Raw genomic sequence first — 20624 nt, 5'->3', positions numbered from 1 at the left:
TCTATTTCTAAATAATCAGAATTGTTCAGCTCAGCAGCTGGCTCATTTGAATAATCCACTCTGGATGACATCACTTCAGTAGCTAAAGTGTCGGCCACAGTTTTCTGTGTTTTCTCAGTGGATTTGGGGGTTTCAAATTTAGGTTCATTTAAAGCTGGTGCTGGAACAGTTGTAGCTGTTTGTCTGTTTTCATCAGCATTTCTTTGGTCAGCAACGTTTTCACTGTGGAACTCAACAGGCTGTAGTTCATAAGTGCAGCTTGGTGCGATGCTGAACATTCTGTACAAACGTTTGATCCTGTCAATCATGTCGTTAAGACGTGTGAATTTTAACATAACTGCAGTTCCACCACTTACACTTAGCGACAATGGCATTCCTGTAGACTTACGTGGGTGAGGATCAAAATATGCGTATTCACCTGAAGTCAGCCTGGAAACTGCAATGGCTGTTCCTCCCATGACTAGCAAAGCATAGCAAATGTCTGAAGCCAAACACTGTAGTCCCTGTTCAAGGCTCGGAAGATGATCTGTACCGTCAAATGTGCCATAAAGAGCAAACTGAGACATGTCGACTTGATACTCGTGTCTGCGGCTGATGATCACAGTGGGAAGTTCATCACAGGCTAGAAACACGCTGTTCACAAACCTCTTTCTGGCATCTGAATACACGGCATGGCCTTTGTCCAACACACGGTTAAGATCTGCTCTGGTAATGAATTCATCCTCGTGTAAGAATGACAGGAAAACCAAACTGTTCGCCATGCATTGCTGATTCCGGTACTTTCCATACTTAGCATTGGCCTGGCTTCGGGATGCACAGATGCTACTCACTCGTGGACGACTTTCACTGTTTGTAACCTGTACATGAGACGGTCCTGGAGCTTCTCCATCATGCTGCGTTTGCACAGATAGCTGGGGTTCAGTCTGGATTACCTGTTGTTCTTTAGCATTTGGCACAGATGATGAGCAAACACCTCTCTTTACCACATCTGCATAAGACACTGCGGCCGTCTGAACGCTGAGCTGCACTTCTGGACTGGGAATACTTGTAACAGACACCTTTACCTGCTCACCGGTCTGAGAAAGATTTACCTGTTCCTTCTGCTTTTGCCATCTAAGCTTCTGGGACTGTGACCTTTGACCTTTCCTTGGCATTTTGTGCAAGTACAAACTGGACCTTATATGTATTTATACACAAATGTATACAAAACTCAACCTGTAAACACTGAAAAACTCCTCAAGTTTCTATTAAATGGATCAACTATACAAATGGTAAAGTGTTCTTATGACCGTTTAATTGATGTAAAAGGCTGGCTTAAATACAAACTCAATATAAAAGTTATTGAAAGATCCTTAAAAACGTTTTATTGTAGCTTTTTCAACAACTGTATATTATTACTTCTTTTTTTTAACCAGACTGGTTAATGAATAGGTCTATACTTCTGTGAAGTAATATGCAGAATAAATCTCAACAATCAACAGGCTATAATAAAACTCTTAGCTTTGAAGTAGACTTTGTGTAAATCTTTGAGATATCTAAAATCTAAAGCAAATATAAGGAGCTGTGGTGGTGTGGTGATCAGATGACAGGCGATGAGGATTCTTCAGCTGGATGTTCTGCAGCAGTCAGGAAACAGGAAGTCTGGGTCCTCAGGGCAGCTTCTCAATGACAATTGTAACTCAATACTTACACTGAGTAATAGAAATGGGTTTGTCCTTAAATAATATTAGTATAAACTTACTGTAGTCAAATGTTATACTCAATGAAACAGACTTGAAAAATGTATTTGAATCTAATTTAATATTTATGTAAATAGAGCAGTCTGAATGTATATATTACAAAATAACCAGATTGTCTTATTACAAATAAACCTTTAAGAGGTGTATATTTTATATAATTTATCAAAGCAATTGCACCTGTAAGCCAATCAATGTTTATTCCAAAGTGTAATGCAAAATTAAAATGACAAATGTAGGGCTGTGTAAGTAGTTTCTACAGTGACTTCTACTGTACTGTATATTCAACTTCTTACTTGTAATTTCCAGTAAAATGAGTGGATATGAGAGAGTTTAACGACAGGAAAGAAGGAGCAGTGAGAGCAGAGATCTCTCAGATTTCTGAAAACAGATCGTCGAAGTTGCGGTAACTTCAATTTCCAAAAACTTGGTTTGTTGTCAACCTTGGTTTGTTGTCAAACTTGGTTTCTTGTCAAACTAGGGCTTATGCTTGTCAAAATTAGATAGAGTACATGGCGGAGAATGGATAGAAGATAGAATGGCTTGTCAAAAAAGATGGAGCAGGGAGAGGGAGAGTGATAGGACAGACTGAATTTGCTTGTTAATGGCTTGTTAATGATAGAGGGAGAGGGTTTTCTGCAGCAGGTCACCTGTAAGACAGAAAGAAAGTGGAATTAGACACACTTCCAATAAACCTGGCTTTACCGTATTTTTCAGACTATAAGGCACATTTAAAAGCCTTTAATTTTCTCAAAAATAGACAGTGCACCTTCTGTATGGTTGTGCTTACTGATTTCAAACCAATTCTATGTGGTACACGGCACTCTGTCAAATGTTTTAGTATGACTTTGGTAAGCTACAAAGCAGCACCACTTGATGTATTGTCGGAGCATGGCTTTTCTTTTTTTTTTTCTTCTTTTTTTCTAAGGAGCATGGCTAACATAGTCAGCACCCTCATAGAGTAATTCGTACTGTGCTTCAACATAATATGGTGTGTGTGTGTATAAGGGCCTGGCACCTGTTGAGAGCCATGCTTATGAAGCAGATTTCAAACTGATCAATCCACATTCATCAGTCCATAAATCCTGAAAAGTGAGTGTATTGTTCTGTATTTTATGTCTTACAACTGAACAATTTTGAGAGTTATTGTAAATGAGTTGAATAAAGTTTGACTTATCTGTTTTGTTTGGCTTAATGTGCCTTAGAATTTAGTGCGCCTTACAGTCCGAAAAATACAGAACATATATATCATTACACACTGAAGAGTCGTACAGTACATTATTAGATTCAACTGAATGAAAATGTTTATCATATGGTGGTGGAACATTTCTAAGGACATTTTTGCATTCTATTAACACAATAAAAACAAACACAGTCTGTAAACCAAGATGTGGTGCTACAGTAACTTACTATAAACATTATATGGTCAAGCTAAACCCACACAATGAAGTCAGAGCAGACAGTTTCAGACCACCTGCTTTAAACACTTCACAGCACTCAACTCACATGATCCTAAATGCCCAAAGGTCTCAAATTCCCGTTTCTGTGTGTACTTACCTGGTTCAACAGTATATCATAATGTCTGGGGAGCCGTTAACATAAAAGTAAAAAATAATTTACTCAGTATGACTTTTGGCAAAATGAAAAATTTGGAGACAGATGACTCCTAAACAGCAGTTTCTACATTTTTCAGTCAAATATGGGGCATGTTTAATACACACTCCACTAAATCTACAATAAACTTAGCATGGCCGATATTAGGGCCTAATTAAAAATGTACTATGATGATAAGAGAGATCTGTAAGTCTGGAAATGTTTACACAGACTTTTCTACGATCTGATTATTCCCAAGAGCTGTGCTGACTCACTCCACTAAACTGAATGTCCTATAATGAGAAACATTTCCCAGCACTGTACCTCAGACAAACCTTTACTTACCAGACTGGAGACGATCAGATCAGCAGTCTAGAGAAAGGAAACAATTCATCAGATCACTGTTTGATGATTCAGACTGTTGAGCCTCTTCACACACAATCCAATTTACTGTGACATAAATTAACTAGTAAAATTCTTAATTTATTTAAGGCTTTATGAGCTTACTGTAGTCTAAAGAGGAGATAAATGAACTGCAGCGTCTCACATGGCTGTAGCAAGTGTAATAAAAGCATTCATTACTACAGAAATATAAAGAATAGCCACCAATATTTGTTGGCACAAGTGCAGGATATACCAAATATTTCCTACACAGAAGCTTTGTGGCTCCAACATTTTCTACAACAGGTCAGTACTACTAAAGTGTGAAAGCCAAAACTTTTAAAAATGTTAGATACAAAATAATTATATAAATCAGAAGCAACAGAAAACCTCGTCATGTCTGATATGAATATGTAAATCTTAAAATAGTTTTAAATATTGACATGTTACAATAGCAGAGGTGCACCATGTTTTGTAATTAAAATTAAATGTCTTAAATTTTTACACTAAAAAGTCCTTTCATTATACCTGTTGCTAGGAATATTTATGTATTTTGCAGTGTACCTTTTTGGCAACTTTTCTATTAAATTTTAAAACACATTATATTCACCAAATAAGTGATAAACTAATTAGACACACTGGCTGTAATGTACCTAACAATGTCCACTCACACCTCTGGTTTTCTTAGTTTTTCATTATTGCTTAACTGTACAAAATACTTCTACAGTGTTCTGACTTTAATGTAACACATCAGCAGAATTTGAGAGACAATATGAATCAATACCTGTGCAGCTCTTAAGTGTTTGAGCAACCACTTATACTGACTCCCCTAAAACACTTTCATTGTTTTGTCTGCTACTTAAATCCACAAACATAAGGAGAAAATGAACAACTGACATTTAGCTATGTTTGGATTCAATAAGCCATAAGAAATTTAAATCATACATAAATGGGCTATTAAACTTCAGGGACATTTTCAGGGACAGTCAGAGGTCCTGTGTGAGGGCTTTGCTGCTACAGGTAATAAATCCTGACTTTGTGTTTTTGCCCATCAGTAAATGGAAACATATCACAAAAAGTCAAACTACTGTATGTAAGTTGCCAAATGTGCTACGCAATGCCAGGTTCATACTGCCTCAGTTACAATCACTGTTTACTTACCAGCAAAGGCAAAACCAAAGATCTCTTTCACTCTGTGTAACAAAAGACAAAGCACAAAAATACAGAATGAGACAACTCAAATCAGCATCACAGTCAATACTGCATCACTCTGTGTAGTACAAAAGATTCAGTACATTCTTTGTTTACCACAGCAACAAACAACTCACCTTTTTCTACACCTTATTAAAGATTACTGTCTTCATTAAGGTAAAATATGGTTTCATCCATTTGTAATAAGCCACACACGTCTCTTAGTTATGTGATAGCTCTATTAGTTTGGTGCTATTAGATAACACAGTAGATTTAATAAGCAATGATTTGCTACACCTAGCTCTGCACACTTTATCAAATTCTGACATCACAATTTCAAAGCATGAACAATCATAAATGAAAGCTTGGATGATATTTTTGTAGGCTTCAACATTTGAGTTCGTCTGCATTCAAATTCTGCTTCCTAAAAATATTATCACCTGCACACAGTATCATTTAATATGCTGTTGTTTTAAATATCTACATATCATATTTATAATATTAATGGTGCACTGCTGCATTTTATTTATTTGAAGGTGGACTTTTTTATATTTCGTTAGTTTTTCACAAAGTGAGAAGTTAAACAGAGCTGCAGGTGTAGGTTTCATTAAAAAAAAAAAAAAAACCTGCACAAACAAGTGTTTGTTAAACAGTTCTTAAAATTTAACTAAAAAACTAAAATTACCTAATTAAAAAAAAAACTTCTTGTTAAGAGATGTTATTATTCTTATATTATGTGTTTCATCCTCACTCTCTCTCTCCCTTCTGTTAATTAACCCACAGCACAAAAACACACCGGTACAGGCACGTGACTCTTTTTCTCCCGGCTTTCAGTCAGAAGCTGTGTCCCAAAATGTCGGCTGCATCCTCCGGAGGCCGCATTTGAAGGCCGATTATGTCACAGCCAGTCGTCTCAAATGCGGCCGACAAATGAGTCCTTCATTTCCCTGAATAAACTTTTAACATATTTTTAGGCGAGAAAGTAGCGGTGTAAATTGCAAATATCTGCTTGGTTTATCAAGACATCGCATATTTGCAAAAGTGTGCCGACGTTTTCAGAGACGTCTGTCACCCACCGGCTCGATGGCAAGCTGGGAGGGGGGTTCAGACCCCCGCTCTTTCGCTACTCAGGTTAAACATGATATACAAGTCACTCTGATAACTTAAAAATGTAATTGTTTGCCTTTTTCTGTGTTTTATTTGTTCTGGAGTAAATCGGTTTGGCTGAGATCAAAGTTATTAGATTATTAGATTAAATAAAGCTTTATTAATCAATCCGGTGGGTTCCTCCGGGATTTTCACACAGCTCAATAAACGTTAAACGGTCGAGAATTTACGCCAGTGTCCTGTTATATTTTAAATAGCAAGGAGCAGACGGCCGAGTTTATTAAACTCCAGCGAGACAGCGGTGACGCAAATCTGAAGGCTAGACCGTCCAGTTTCACAGCCTTCTTGGTCCACGTAGACCGCGAAGGCTGGGTCCTCCGAAAGATGCAGCCGACGTTTTGGGACACAGCTAATGGCGGTAAAATGGCTCCTTTGAAGTTGCCGACCCTGCTGCTTCAGCAGCTAATCAGTGGTTCTAAAATGACGGCTCATTACCTTACAACCGAAAGAATGAGGCCGTTTTTAACTGACTGATTTGTGAAGAGAATTAACTTCAGCTTCCCTAACAGACTCAGAAACACTAACACACCGAATGAACCAAATACAACACAATAACTGTAATAAACAATCAAATGAACCATATTAATTTCACACTGGGCCTATAGCAGCTAGGCTAGGCGTTAGCACTTAGTGCTAGCATACCAAACACTCCTTTTAAATAGTAAAATTACAACGTTTCACTAAAAAAGCAGCCATTGTGTTACTTTAACATGACTTATACTTCGACTGGCTTCATAAGTCACTAACAACAACTGGGTAAATCCCTCATACAGCTTATAGACATTTCATTTCAGAAAAGAGAGACAGAGAAGCAGCGCTTACCGGTGGGGATCGAGCTGAGAGTGGACGGAGATTCAGGAGTCAGGCAGAGACGTTAAAAAAAGAGGCATTCACGGGTAGTGGGAAACTCCGCAATTACACAAAATTGGCATGGAAAACGTGAAAAATATATGTAAATTTAAATATTATTATACTAGATTTTTTTGCAACAAAAAGCAACTAGCAGAAATTTAATTCTATAAGTTTAATAAATGTTTCAAACAGGATTCTTTGAATTTGAAATAATGGTTAAAAGACATAAATAAACATAAGGTCATTATGTTAAAATGTACTTTATTATGATAGATTTATTTAACTGACTGCAGTAATAAGAACAGTCTTCTGCTGAACACCAACACCAAGGAGCTGGTGTTGGTGATCGCCTAAGCATCCTCACAGTAGGAGCTGCAGAGGTTCATCTCACTCCACTGCAGGACTCAAGAGGTTCAGGAGGTCCCTTAACCCCACTGCTATGAGACTTTTTAACAGCGACTCCTGATATGTTCATTGCACATTTGTTTCTTTTATTCTACTACATATTGGTTGTAATCATGAATTCTGAATTGCTTTAAAGCTGAAGCTGTCTGCTAAAACTAGCTGAAAAAGCTGAAAAGTTGCAGAAATTGTAAAAACTTTGCAGAAGCAAAGGAACTTTGCTAAAATGGAATAACTTAGCAGAACTGCAATATCTTAGAGGAAACATAATACTTGGCAGAAATACAATAGCATAGCAGAACTTAACAGAAATATTGTAACTTACCAGAAACATGATAACTTCTCAAAAATACAAGAATTTAGGAGAAATAGTATAAGATAACAGAAAGAATATATTTAGCCAAAAATACATAAACATTACAGAAACATTATGATTTAGAAAAATAGTACAACATAGCAGGAATACTGTGATTTACCAGAAATACAATTATGGAGGACTAATACTTTAAAATGGGAGACATATTGATACACACACACATACACAGAGCCTAAAGGGAAGAGTATTTGTGCCATGGAGTCTTAACAAGAATGTGAGGTCCATATTAGAAAAGCTGGTAAAATCATAAAAGTTTGCAGAATTGTAATAAATGATGAATATGAATTACTGGTCTGTGACAGTGTATTAATTTGTAGGGAAAAAAACATGTTGACCAAGGTGGAATCGAACCCACGATCTTTGGCTTGCAGACCCATGTCATTACCAACTGCGCCACTGGGAAAGAGAGGAGCCGTTTTGAAAAACAGGGTAATGAGGAGTCAGAATTAGATCGCGGCGAGAGGCGAAAAACGCCGTTTTTTGGAGTTACAAAACGTTGTGTAACTCAAAACCTAGGTGGACTAGAAGCATATTTCTTGTACTGGGTGAATCAGCGGACTTTGGTGTACTTTGACTGCGATTTTCATTGCTCTATGTACATCCGTCGCTGAGATATGACGAGAGAGGAAACGGAAAACCTCAGATATGATTGGCTGGCTGGGAGGCCGTGCAGGCCCTGATATGTGATATGTGTCTGAGTCCTCACAGAGGATTGGCTGCCTGGCAGAAATATATAGAAATAGTATGATTAAGCATAAATACTACATTTAGCAGAAATACTATATTAAGCACAAATCCTATAAAAAGCAGAAATACTATATTAAGCACAAATCCTATTAAAAGCAGAAATAGTATGATTTAGCACAATAGTAATAAGTTAAACAGAAAAATCGGAAAAGCAAAATGGACAGCTAAAAAAATGCTGAACATGCTGAGGGTCCCTCAAATATACTTGTTAAATGAAAAAAATCAGCAAAAAAAATATATAACAGCCACACAATCAGAAATATGTACACATAAGGAAACACACATGCACAGAGAGACACACACACAAGATCCAATTCAGTCAACCAGTCTAAATATATTGAATTTGAAGCTTAGAATGAGGTCATCCCATTAAAAAAGCCTTTCTCTCTCTCTCTCTCTCTCTGTCACACACACACACACACACACACACACACACACACACACACAGAGGGAGAGAGAAGTAAGTTTCTAGGTCAGCCTGGGAGCAGCTGAATTTGAATCCACCAATCAGAGAGGCTGTGCACTCTTTCCCGCCAAAACAGGTGCTTCTGTTTACACACGCAGCACAGAGACACACAGGATTTTTGCAGTCTATTTCTCATAGTGACGACTCCCCTCAAACAAATGACCGTAATTTCCTAACCGTAGGGGCTAGAAGGGTCATTCTTACACCGTTTTGTTCAGAAGAGATGGGGGAATCTTCAAGTGTTGACAATTTATCATTAAAATATGAATTTTTAGAGATATATGACATGGATGACTTGTTGACTTAGAAGCCACGAATTCCCCAATATGCAAATTTGAATACCTGGAGCCCACATACATGATTGGCTGGCTGGGAAGCCGTGCAGGCCCTGATTTGTGGATTTGAATTCCTCAGCCCTGATATGATTGGCTGGCTTAGAAGCCATGAAGGCCCCAATATGCAAATTTGAATGCCTCAGGACACATATATGATTGGCTGGGAAACCGTGCAGGCCCTGATTTGAAAATTTGAATGTCTAAGTCCTCACAGAGGATTGGCTGCCTGGGGACCTGGCAGAAATATATAGAAATACTATGATTAAGCATAAATACTACATTTAGTAAAAATACTATATTTTAGCACAAATACTATAGAAAGCAGAAATACTATAATTTAGCAGAAATACTATATTAAGCACAAATCCTATAAAAAGCAGAAATAGGATGATTAAGCATAAACACTACATTTAGTATAAATACTATGTTTGAGCAAAAATCCTATAAAAAGCAGAAATACTATATTAGGCACAAATCCCATAAAAAGCAGAAATAGTATGATTAAGCATAAATACTACATTTAGTAGAAATACTATGTTTTAGCACAAATAGTATAAAAAGCAGAAATACTGTAATTTAGCAGAAATACTATATTAGGCACAAATCTTATAAAATAGCAGAAATAGTGTGATTTAGCACAATAGTAATAAGTTAAACAGAAAAATTGGAAAAGCAAAATGGACAGCTGAAAAAATGCTGAACATGCTGAGGGTCCCTCAAATATACTTGTTAAATGAAAAAATCAGCAAAAAAATGCACAGGGAGAGAGAAGTAAGTTTCTAGGTCAGCCTGGGAGCTGCTGAATTTGAATCCACCAATCAGAGAGCCTGTGTACTTTTTCCCGCCAAAACATGTGCATCTTTTTACACACGCAGCACAGAGAGGCACAGGATTATTGCAGCCTATTTCTCATAGTGAGGACTCCCCTCAAACAAATGACCATAATTTCCAAACTGTAGGGGCTAGAGCGGTCATTCTTACACTGTTTTGTTCAGAAGAGATGGGGGAATCTTCCAGTGTTAACAATTTATCATTAAAATGTGAATTTTTAGAGATATATGACATGGATGACTTGTTGACTTAGAAGCCACGAATTCCCCAATATGCAAATATGAATGCCTGAGACCACATATATGATTGGCTGGCTGGGAAGCCGTGCAGGCCCTGATTTGTGGATTTGAATTCCTCAGCCCTCAGATATGATTGGCTGGCTTAGAAGCCATGAAGGCCCCAATATGCAAATTTGAATGCCTCAGGACACATATATGATTGGCTGGGAAGCTGTGCAGGCCCTGATTTGAAAATTTGAATTTCTCAGTCCTCACAGAGGATTGGCTGCCTGGGGACCTGGCAGAAATATATAGAAATACTATGATTAAGCATAAATACTACATTTAGTAGAAATACTATGTTTTAGCACAAATACTATAAAAAGCAGAAATACTATATTAGGTACAAATCCTATAAAAAGCAGAAATACTATATTAGGCACAAATCTTATAAAAAGCAGAAATACTATATTAGGCACAAATAGTATAAAAAGCAGAAATACTATAATTTAGCAGAAATACTATGTTAGGCACAAATCTTATAAAAAGAATAAATACTATAATTTAGCAGAAATACTATATTAGGCACAAATCTTATGAAAAGCAGAAATAGTATGATTTAGCAGAATAGTAATAACTTACAAAATTACAAATATGGAGGCATATTGAAACACAAATGCACAGAGGGACACACAAACACAGGCTCTAATCCAGTCAACCAGTCTAACTATGTTCAATTTAAATCCTACAATGACATGCTGCCAAATAAGGGCAGGGTCCTCTCTCTCCCACTAAACACACACACACACACACACACACACACACACACACACAGAGAGGGAGAGAGCTGCCGAATTTAAATCCACCAATCAGAGTGGCTGTTTACGTTTTCCCGCCAAAACAGGTGCATCTTTTCAGCACAGAGAGGCACAGGATTATTGCAGCCTATTTCTCATAGTGAGGACTCCCCTCAAACAAATGACCATAATTTCCTAACCGTAGGGGCTAGAGCGGTCATTCTTACACCGTTTTGTTCAGAAGAGATGGGGGAATCTTCCAGTGTTAACAATTTATCATTAAAATATGAATTATTAAAGATATTAGACTTCTAATGCACCATAACTGAGCAGAGCGAAGCAAAAACTGCCTTGACTTGCCCTCAAACAACGCTTTCTAACTCTAAATCTATTTGGAGTATCGATATCATTCTTTCACCGTAAGAGACAGCAGGCGTTGGTGAACAGTCATGGAAATTTTCAGGTCTCTGTGGAAATCCAACAAAAAGTTATGACGAGAGAAAAAAGTGGTTCATTTCCACAGTTTGAAATCTGAAGAAATCTGAGCGAAGGACGAATTTCCTACCCTCAAACAAGTCCAACTCATTTCAGAACGGTAATAGGTGAGAAAGAAATTCTTGAATTGTGAGCGTCAGGAGTGTCTGAAGATATACCGGGACAAGCCTCATGTCTTAAAGTCGCTTCGTTAAGGAGATATGACGATTCGAATATGCCTCTCATTATAGAAATCCAGCGATGATTTTGAACAAGCTCTCCATTGACTTTATATGGAGAGTTTTGAGACCTTGTGTTGGTCTGAGGAGATTTGCAAAAATTCTATAAATCCCACAACAATGATAGTGACATTTTCTGAAAGCCAGCAAAAATACCTACGTTTTGATGTATAATTTGTGGAAATTGAGTGAAAATTGAGCAAGTAGCAAGAAGTTGTTCGGACATGAAGTGAAAATTGCAAAACCTTCAGTGGCACACTGGAAGCCAAGAGCATAGCAACCATAACAACGCATGTATTTTGTGAAAAATCACAATTTTGCAACTCAAAACTTTAAGAGGCATAAAAGTAAAACAGTAAAACATTTGAAAAAGCTGAATCATACCTGAATAGCCCAATAATTTGTGAACATTTTAAAGTTTGAATGGTTGTTCTAGGTGAAAATATGAGGAAGTAGTTAAGTTTCAAAAACAAGCAAATTTTAGCAGAATTGCAGAAGTTTCCCATTCATTTCAATGGGACAAATTAAAGGAAAAAAGTGGAATATTTTAAAAAGTATAATAGTTAAAAATAGCAAAAAATCATAGCAAGAAAGAGCAAAAATAGCAGAATAGTTTAAAATTTGAACGGTGAAAATCGGCTGAAAATTGTGGAAGTAGTTAAGTGCCAAAAAGTGTACGGAAGCAACTGGAATAATAATAATAATAAAGTATAAAGAATAAAGAGAAACAGGAACTCAATAGTGTGGATGCTTAAAGCATCCACACAATAACTAGAAAAATTTGCATTTCCTGCGAAAATGCAGTGTGGATGCTTAAAGCTGAAGCTGTATGCAAAAAGTAGCTGAAAAAGCTGAAAAGTTGCAGAAATTGTAAAAACTTTGCAGAAGCAAAAGAAGTTTGCTAAAATGGAATAACTTAGCAGAACTGCAATATCTTAGAGGAAACATAATACTTGGCAGAAATACAATAGCATAGCAGAATTTAGCAGAAATATTGTAACTTACCAGAAACATGATAACTTCTCAAAAATACAAGAATTTAGGAGAAATAGTATAAGATAACAGAAAGAATATATTTAGCCAAAAATACTTAAACATTACAGAAACACTATGATTTAGAAAAATAGTACAACAGAGCAGAAATATTGTGATTTACCAGAGACACTGTGATGAACTATGAATATTGTAATTTTAAATTGAGACTATGTTTTAGCACAAATATTATAATTTGGCAGAAATACTATAATTTAGCAGAAATACTATATTAAGCACAAATCCTATAAAAAGCAGAAATGGCATGATTAAGCACAAATACTACATTTAGTAGAAATACTTTGTTTTAGCACAAATCCCATAAAAAGCAGAAATACTGTACTATGATTTAGTAGAAAAACTATAATTAATCAGAAATACTAAATTTAGCAGAAATACTATATTAAGCACAAATACTATGAAAAGCAGAAATAGTATATTAAGCACAAATCTTATAAAATAGCAGAAATGCTATGATTTAGCACAATAGTAATAAGTTAAACAGAAAAATTGGAAAAGCAAAATGGACAGCTGAAAAAATGCTGAACATGCTGAGGGTCCCTCAAATATACTTGTTAAATGACAAAAATCTGCAAAAAAATTTATTACAGCCACACAATCACAAATATGTACACATGAGGAAACACACATGCACAGAGAGACCCACACACAAGATCCAATTCAGTCAACCAGTCTAAATATATTGAATTTAAATCTTAGAAAGAGATCATCCCATTAAAAGCCTTTCTCTCTCTCTCTCTCTCTCTCTGTCACACACACACACACACACACACACACACACACACACACACACACACACAGGGAGAGAGAAGTAAGTTTCTAGGTCAGCCTGGGAGCTGGTGAATTTGAATCCACCAATCAGAGAGGCTGTGCACTTTTCCCCACCAAAACAGGTGCATCTGTTTACACACGCAGCAGCACAGAGAGACACAGGATTTTTGCAGTCTATTTCTCATAGTGACGACTCCCCTCAAACAAATGACCGTAATTTCCTAACCGTAGGGGCTAGAACGGTCATTCTTACACCGTTTTGTTCAGAAGAGATGGGGGAATCTTCAAGTGTTGACAATTTAATATTAAAATATGAATTTTTAGAGATATATGACATGGATGACTTGTTGACTTAGAAGCCACGAATTCCCCAATATGCAAATTTGAATGCCTGAGACCACATATGTGATTGGCTGGCTGGGAAGCCGTGCAGGCCCTGATTTGTGGATTTGAATTCCTCAGCCCTCAGATATGATTGGCTGGCTTAGAAGCCACGAAGGCCCCAATATGCAAATTTGAATGCCTCAGGACACTTATTTGATTGGCTGGGAAACTGTGCAGGCCCTGATTTGAAAATTTGAATGTCTCAGTCCTCACAGAGGATTGGCTGCCTGGGGACCTGGCAGAAATATATAGAAATACTATTATTAAGCATAAATACTACATTTAGTAGAAATACTATAGGGTTAGGGTTAGGGGTTAGGGTTAGGGGGTTAGGGTTAGGGGTTAGGATGAGTGTTTGGGCCCCTCCTCCAATTGGAGGCGGGCGGTGCACGGGCCATCCCTCGGTAAGGGGCCTGGACCTTGGATTGTCCACGGCGTCCGCCATGGCGCACCAGGGTCCAGTCAGAAGTCCATCCAACCATGGTGAGTTGGATGGAGGCAAGTGTTTTTTTTAATTGGTTTTTCTACCAAAGTTTAAATTAAATTTTTAAAGTAAATTTTTAAAGCTTTAACTTAAATATGTAATTTTTAACTTAAATTTTTAAAGAAATAAAATAAAAAAATGAATTGGTTTTGAAAAAAACCTTTTAGTTATTAAAGAAAAAAGAAATCAAATTTTAATAGGCCAAATAAATGAATTTGTGTGCCTATGTGGCAACGTTTCGACCTGTGAAGGTCTTCTTCAGGCCAGGCACACAGAAAAACAAATGAAAAACAGGCTTGCTCTCAGAGGTCTGCTCTGTCCGATGGCTTGGAATGAAATGAGCAGCGAGTGCCTTCCCCTTCTATTTATACCCTCCCACTTTTTTTTCAGTTTGAATTTAGTTTTAGAAAGCCAAATTAGTGTTTTTACCCTTTCGCTTTTAATTTTTCGAATAGAATTTTTACAAATGTATTTTTTAATCACTCCTCACTGGCGAAAACATATTTTTAGAAAGATTCTAACTTTTTAACCATGTAAATAATTTATAATCGTAGAAACAATTTTTTAACCACATTTAACCATGTCTACTGTATTTTTTTATTATTGTGTATGTAGTATTTTGTTGTAAGTCATGAATTGAGTGTTTTTAATTAATTGTAAATAATTTTTATCCAGTAATTAGGGTTAGGGCCAAATCAAAAAATATTTAATTATGAATTATGAACCCAATTAATTAGGGTTAAGGCCAGAACATCAAGTGGTTAGGGTTTGTCACGTGGGTTGGGGCTAAAGTAAGGAATAGGGTTGGGGCCAGATTAAGGTTAATTAGGTTAGGGTTAGGGTTGGGTTAGGGTTAGGGGTTAGGGTTAGGGGGTTAGGGTTAGGGTTAGGGTTAGGGGAAGATAAAGTTGGGAGACCGGTCCCCGAAGGGGGCCGGGCTCCAATGCACTGTCCATACCTGCTCCCATCCCGGGCGGCAAGGTCCCCCAGGGGTTCTTCCTCTTTATTATAATCCTTATTTTATTGTATTATCCTATTATTGTCTCATTAAATTGACATTATTGTATATTTTAATTATTTTTAAGGTAATATTTAAGGACACATCATCAGTAGTGGACCCTGGAATCATCGGATGTTTCGGCCATTAACACTAGACATCCTCATCCAAGGAAGGCCCTCCCAAGGTTGATCACGCCTTGGAGTGTGTCATCAATTAGATAAGATAATAGTAATTAATTAATGCCTTTCTGGGCTTTAATTTTTAAAGGTCAGGTTCAATCGCCTTTTAGAGAGTTAATTAGGCCCTATTTGGGTTCATGGCAATCTAATGTATGTCCGTGACTTTGAGAATTTCACTCAAGAGCCACCCCGGGCGGTCTGCGCTTGGGGGGACGAAGGCAGTGTCCAAAGGTCGCCTGCGAATGCCCCAGCCGCGGAGACGTGGAGGTCTCCGATTGATTGCATGTCTGCACTTGGGGGGACGAAGGCAGTGCCCGAAGGCCGCCTGCGACTACCCCAGCCACGGAGACGCGGAGGTCTCCGATTGATTGCATGATCCATATGTCCTGCTCAACTCACAATTATTAGCTTTTAGCTTCTGCAGGTTTAAAGTACTAATATCATCAGGTTCAATCACATTTTAGAGAGCTAATGAGGCCCTATTTGGGTTTATAATTTCACTCATTAACTCACAATTATTGACTTTTAGCTTCTGCAAGTTTAGAGTATTAATATCATCTCATAAATGCTTCTCCTTCAGTCGTTTCCTATATTTTTTATCATGTATTCTCACATACCTGCACCTTGTCCTTCGAATGAGGTTTCCTCCCTGGTCTGTCTGCCACCTGCTCCCTGTGCTCCATGTGCTCTGCCTGGTCTGACTTCCTGGTTCCCATCATGCACTTGATCGATCTCCAGGGCAACCACTGTTGTGTCCCTGAACTGTCATCATTAGCTTTAGCCATAGCATAATGTTAGCTTCCATATTAGCATCCATGAAACTCAATATAAAGATGACTAGTCCCATGTACAAATTGTACTTTATCATGTGTCACTGTCATACAATTATTAGCATTAGCTTAGCACCTTGGCTTTCTTGTTAGCATTAGCTCAGCACTTTAGCTTTCTTTGTTTTTATCGTTTTAATGGCACCCCCTTCTCACATTCCTTTTTTGGTTTTCTTTGTTTTTATTGTTTTAATGGCACCCCCTCATCATATTTCCTTTCCAGCATCAGCTAAGCACATTGGCTTTCTTGTTAGCACTGGCTTAGCACTCTAGCTTTCTTTGTTTTTGTTATTTTAATGGCACCCCCATCTCACATTCCTTTTTTGGTTTTCTTTGTTTTTATTGTTTTAATGGCACCCCCTCATCATATTTCCTTTCCAGCATCAGCTAAGCACCTTGGCTTTCTTGTTAGCACTGGCTTAGCACTCTAGCTTTCTTTGTTTGTTTTTATTGTTTTTGTTGTTTTAATGGCACCCCCATCTCACATTCCTTTTTTGGTTTTCTTTGTTTTTATTGTTTTAATGGCACCCCCTCATCATATTTCCTTTCCAGCATTTGTCTTTCTCAAGTGGTTAGGTTTAGGATTGGGAGGGGGTCGGGACACCCCCAGCCCAGTGAAGGAAGCCCCCAGGGAACCCCACACTACCCAGGCGGGTGGTCAGGCGGCACTGGCTGGTTAGGGGAAGATAAAGTTGGGAGACCGGTCCCCGAAGGGGGCCGGGCTCCAATGCACTGTCCATACCTGCTCCCATCCCGGGCGGCAAGGTCCCCCAGGGGTTCTTCCTCTTTATTATAATCCTTATTTTATTGTATTATCCTATTATTGTCTCATTAAATTGACATTATTGTATATTTTAATTATTTTTAAGGTAATATTTAAGGACACATCATCAGTAGTGGACCCTGGAATCATCGGATGTTTCGGCCATTAACACTAGACATCCTCATCCAAGGAAGGCCCTCCCAAGGTTGATCACGCCTTGGAGTGTGTCATCAATTAGATAAGATAATAGTAATTAATTAATGCCTTTCTGGGCTTTAATTTTTAAAGGTCAGGTTCAATCGCCTTTTAGAGAGTTAATTAGGCCCTATTTGGGTTCATGGCAATCTAACGTATGTCCGTGACTTTGAGAATTTCACTCAAGAGCCACCCCGGGCGGTCTGCGCTTGGGGGGACGAAGGCAGTGTCCAAAGGTCGCCTGCGAATGCCCCAGCCGCGGAGACGTGGAGGTCTCCGATTGATTGCATGTCTGCACTTGGGGGGACGAAGGCAGTGCCCGAAGGCCGCCTGCGACTACCCCAGCCACGGAGACGCGGAGGTCTCCGATTGATTGCATGATCCATATGTCCTGCTCAACTCACAATTATTAGCTTTTAGCTTCTGCAGGTTTAAAGTACTAATATCATCAGGTTCAATCACATTTTAGAGAGCTAATGAGGCCCTATTTGGGTTTATAATTTCACTCATTAACTCACAATTATTGACTTTTAGCTTCTGCAAGTTTAGAGTATTAATATCATCTCATAAATGCTTCTCCTTCAGTCGTTTCCTATATTTTTTATCATGTATTCTCACATACCTGCACCTTGTCCTTCGAATGAGGTTTCCTCCCTGGTCTGTCTGCCACCTGCTCCCTGTGCTCCATGTGCTCTGCCTGGTCTGACTTCCTGGTTCCCATCATGCACTTGATCGATCTCCAGGGCAACCACTGTTGTGTCCCTGAACTGTCATCATTAGCTTTAGCCATAGCATAATGTTAGCTTCCATATTAGCATCCATGAAACTCAATATAAAGATGACTAGTCCCATGTACAAATTGTACTTTATCATGTGTCACTGTCATACAATTATTAGCATTAGCTTAGCACCTTGGCTTTCTTGTTAGCATTAGCTCAGCACTTTAGCTTTCTTTGTTTTTATCGTTTTAATGGCACCCCCTTCTCACATTCCTTTTTTGGTTTTCTTTGTTTTTATTGTTTTAATGGCACCCCCTCATCATATTTCCTTTCCAGCATCAGCTAAGCACATTGGCTTTCTTGTTAGCACTGGCTTAGCACTCTAGCTTTCTTTGTTTTTGTTATTTTAATGGCACCCCCATCTCACATTCCTTTTTTGGTTTTCTTTGTTTTTATTGTTTTAATGGCACCCCCTCATCATATTTCCTTTCCAGCATCAGCTAAGCACCTTGGCTTTCTTGTTAGCACTGGCTTAGCACTCTAGCTTTCTTTGTTTGTTTTTATTGTTTTTGTTGTTTTAATGGCACCCCCATCTCACATTCCTTTTTTGGTTTTCTTTGTTTTTATTGTTTTAATGGCACCCCCTCATCATATTTCCTTTCCAGCATTTGTCTTTCTCAAGTGGTTAGGTTTAGGATTGGGAGGGGGTCGGGACACCCCCAGCCCAGTGAAGGAAGCCCCCAGGGAACCCCACACTACCCAGGCGGGTGGTCAGGCGGCACTGGCTGGTTAGGGGAAGATAAAGTTGGGAGACCGGTCCCCGAAGGGGGCCGGGCTCCAATGCACTGTCCATACCTGCTCCCATCCCGGGCGGCAAGGTCCCCCAGGGGTTCTTCCTCTTTATTATAATCCTTATTTTATTGTATTATCCTATTATTGTCTCATTAAATTGACATTATTGTATATTTTAATTATTTTTAAGGTAATATTTAAGGACACATCATCAGTAGTGGACCCTGGAATCATCGGATGTTTCGGCCATTAACACTAGACATCCTCATCCAAGGAAGGCCCTCCCAAGGTTGATCACGCCTTGGAGTGTGTCATCAATTAGATAAGATAATAGTAATTAATTAATGCCTTTCTGGGCTTTAATTTTTAAAGGTCAGGTTCAATCGCCTTTTAGAGAGTTAATTAGGCCCTATTTGGGTTCATGGCAATCTAACGTATGTCCGTGACTTTGAGAATTTCACTCAAGAGCCACCCCGGGCGGTCTGCGCTTGGGGGGACGAAGGCAGTGTCCAAAGGTCGCCTGCGAATGCCCCAGCCGCGGAGACGTGGAGGTCTCCGATTGATTGCATGTCTGCACTTGGGGGGACGAAGGCAGTGCCCGAAGGCCGCCTGCGACTACCCCAGCCACGGAGACGCGGAGGTCTCCGATTGATTGCATGATCCATATGTCCTGCTCAACTCACAATTATTAGCTTTTAGCTTCTGCAGGTTTAAAGTACTAATATCATCAGGTTCAATCACATTTTAGAGAGCTAATGAGGCCCTATTTGGGTTTATAATTTCACTCATTAACTCACAATTATTGACTTTTAGCTTCTGCAAGTTTAGAGTATTAATATCATCTCATAAATGCTTCTCCTTCAGTCGTTTCCTATATTTTTTATCATGTATTCTCACATACCTGCACCTTGTCCTTCGAATGAGGTTTCCTCCCTGGTCTGTCTGCCACCTGCTCCCTGTGCTCCATGTGCTCTGCCTGGTCTGACTTCCTGGTTCCCATCATGCACTTGATCGATCTCCAGGGCAACCACTGTTGTGTCCCTGAACTGTCATCATTAGCTTTAGCCATAGCATAATGTTAGCTTCCATATTAGCATCCATGAAACTCAATATAAAGATGACTAGTCCCATGTACAAATTGTACTTTATCATGTGTCACTGTCATACAATTATTAGCATTAGCTTAGCACCTTGGCTTTCTTGTTAGCATTAGCTCAGCACTTTAGCTTTCTTTGTTTTTATCGTTTTAATGGCACCCCCTTCTCACATTCCTTTTTTGGTTTTCTTTGTTTTTATTGTTTTAATGGCACCCCCTCATCATATTTCCTTTCCAGCATCAGCTAAGCACATTGGCTTTCTTGTTAGCACTGGCTTAGCACTCTAGCTTTCTTTGTTTTTGTTATTTTAATGGCACCCCCATCTCACATTCCTTTTTTGGTTTTCTTTGTTTTTATTGTTTTAATGGCACCCCCTCATCATATTTCCTTTCCAGCATCAGCTAAGCACCTTGGCTTTCTTGTTAGCACTGGCTTAGCACTCTAGCTTTCTTTGTTTGTTTTTATTGTTTTTGTTGTTTTAATGGCACCCCCATCTCACATTCCTTTTTTGGTTTTCTTTGTTTTTATTGTTTTAATGGCACCCCCTCATCATAT

At 38.4% G+C, this 20624-nt stretch overlaps 1 long non-coding RNA gene across 1 annotated transcript; it reads right to left on the bottom strand.

The window, feature by feature from the left end:
* Window positions 1-1781: 1781 nt before the first annotated feature.
* LOC146561822 (uncharacterized) lies at window positions 1782-6935 on the bottom strand. The gene is made up of 4 exons (XR_014894562.1): window positions 6891-6935; window positions 4872-4903; window positions 3675-3701; window positions 1782-2386 (listed from the first exon to the last, which is right to left on the bottom strand). It is a non-coding gene; the product is annotated as an uncharacterized LOC146561822 (long non-coding RNA).
* Between the last annotated feature and the right edge of the window lie 13689 nt (window positions 6936-20624).

This window comes from Mchenga conophoros, linkage group LG12, assembly GCF_057382185.1.
Source record: "Mchenga conophoros isolate Kocher_MC1m ecotype Shallow Benthic linkage group LG12, M_conophoros_male_GT1.1, whole genome shotgun sequence".
NCBI lineage: Eukaryota > Metazoa > Chordata > Actinopteri > Cichliformes > Cichlidae > Mchenga > Mchenga conophoros.
This window is presented reverse-complemented; position numbering and strand designations above follow the sequence as displayed.